Here is a 2,710-nt window from a genome sequence, read left to right as displayed (position 1 = left end):
TTGGATCTATCTACCTGCGAAACCTTATTGATTTACACGGTAGATGATCATTTGAATGCCTAAGCTGATTTCTTAAAATCTCACATGGCTAATAAATCAAAAAGCATGAGGATTATTATTATGATCCAACTATACCCAAAACGGTCACCATGAAATTGACAAATTCTCATGATTAATAAGCAAGCACGATGATAAATCTTCAAATATCATGAGGCTAGAAATTCAATTGAATTACATTCTCTGATCACTAAGAGGTATAAAATCATATCTAATCTTATAAATAGTTGAGCAATGATTCATGAAAACTTAAAAATAAAAAAAAACAGTATCATTCAGACCCATAACCACACTCTCATATTTTACTAATATACCATTAAATACTGAAATTCAGATAGTTCACGCAATGCAACCACCAGATCATGAAACTAGCTTTTAACCAAATGACATCTTAAATTTCTAATCTGTCTTTGAGCTTTTAAATGACTTCAAACATGCACAAATTATTCAGCTAGGATAAATACTCGTTCAACACATATAGATATAGAGCTAAACCCAGACATTCGTTCAACACATACATATATTGAGCTAAACCCAGATCACTCGTTCAACACATACATATATTGAGCTAAACCCAGTACCCCTGGGTAAGTTGACTGAAGGAAAAAACACACAAAAAAATTCCATTTAATTTTAAACTCCAGATTCCCAACACCGAATCACAATCAAAAAGAACAAGAGGCAGATAATCAACCAGGTAACACAAGCTAATCGATCAAAATCAGAGTAATTTGGATTCATGAATTTCGAACATATTGTAACAGTTGGAAATTTCTAAACCTTTCTCGCCTTCAAAGCCTCAGATTACTTCCAGAATCAGTCGTGAATCCTTTTTGTTCTCTTAGTCCCGTTCTCTAAAAAGTACACATATATTTTGGTCTCTTCTCGCCTGATTCCTCTCCATAGAAATTTGGACAACTCTTTCTTTTTCAGTTCTAGGCTCGAATTTTATAGAGTCAAATACCACTTACCATTACATGCTTCCCTCTCAAATCATCATCTCTGTTTTTGCTTTTCCTTCCCTTCCACCGAGTTTCTATCTTCGTTGTGTTTGTGTGCAATGCCGTCTTCTCGCTTTTCTTTTGTGTTTAGCCGACAGTGCTCAGGGGTGGTTGAAATGCTTGACGTCCGATTGCCTTTTCTCATCTTTGCTTCTGCTTTCCTCTTCCTCTTTTTGTGCATGATTGCCGTGTGCTGCTTGGTTTGCTCTGCTCTAGCTTTTCATCCCCGGTTTCGCCTTTCGCCTTTGTTCTGCTGTTGTGTGTAGCTCTCTGATCTACTTTGGTTGAAAAGCCTGATCTAGGGTTGCTCTATGCTCTGCTTCTCAAACATTTGTCTCTTTCTTGCTCACTGCCCTGGCTGACTTTAAAAGGGGAGTGAAACGCTGCAAAATGCCGCGTTTCACTCTTCCTATTTACTAATTAATCTATTTTTATTTTATATTATATTTTTTAAACAAATAAAAAAATGCTTTCTTCTTCTTATTTTTTTTTACTCCTAATATTTTGAATTATTGAGAAATTGCTTTAAAGATTTGAGCCAGATTTTTTTTAAAAAAATATAATCCTAAAAAGGACCAAATCTCATTTTTTTGTAATATATATATATATATATATATTTAATTTAATTAATTTATTTTAGTTCACTAAAATAAATAAAAATCCTAATTATAAGATTAAATTCTAGAAATTTTTATATTTCAAAAATATAATCTTAAGAAAGATTAAATTTTATTTTTGTATATATATATATACATATATGTTTTTTGAGTTAAATTTATTATTATTTTTATATGCCCGGACAAAATATAATGTTCACAGTTGCCCCTCTTTACTTGTTTCTTATATAAGTATATGAAATAGAATGATTTTAAATTCTTACATAAATGACAAGAAAAGATAGAACATATATTTTGGTTGACAATGTAATAACTATAAAATGATCTAATTGCCCTTGACACAACAGGATGTGATTAAATATGAGACTATTAGATAACAAACATAATAAAATAATTTTTTTATTAGCAATGTGATGCAAATGGAAATGACCAAATGAAATATAAAAAGATGCTGTAAACAATTGACTATGATTCAAACAAAATATATGTTGGCTAAATGCCTTTCTCTATTTTCTTTCTAAGTGAGAATTTCACGAGATGACATTCTTATCTTAGAAATAAATGAAGAAAGAAACATATATTTTGTAGTCTACTCAAGAAAATCTCTCTCTACAGGGCTTCGAGCAATAAGGAAGTGCTTACCTAGGTAGGGCTTTGGTAAGTGCCTGTCTTTACAGGGCCTTAAACAGTAAGAAAGTACCTACCCAAGTAAGGCTTTTGGTGGGTTCTTGTCTTTACAAAGCTTTGTGCGATAAGGAAGTGCCTACGTAGGGCTTTTGGTGGGTGCCTGTCTTTATAGGGCTTCAAACGGTAAGAAGATGCTGACCCAAGTAGGGCTTTTGATAGGTGCCTATCTTTATAGAGCTTCAACCGATAAGGAAATGCCTACCCAAGTAGGACTTTTAGTGGGTGCTTGTCTTTATAAGGCTTCGAGCAATAGGGAAGTTCCTACCCAAGTAGGACTTTTAGTGAGTGCTTGTCTTTACAGGGCTTCGCGTGATAAATGCGATATACTATTTGTAATGATAATTTAGT

This window comes from Prosopis cineraria, unplaced genomic scaffold, assembly GCF_029017545.1.
Source record: "Prosopis cineraria cultivar Desert tree isolate PC_DT_omini unplaced genomic scaffold, ASM2901754v1 PC5, whole genome shotgun sequence".
NCBI lineage: Eukaryota > Viridiplantae > Streptophyta > Magnoliopsida > Fabales > Fabaceae > Prosopis > Prosopis cineraria.
This window is presented reverse-complemented; position numbering follows the sequence as displayed.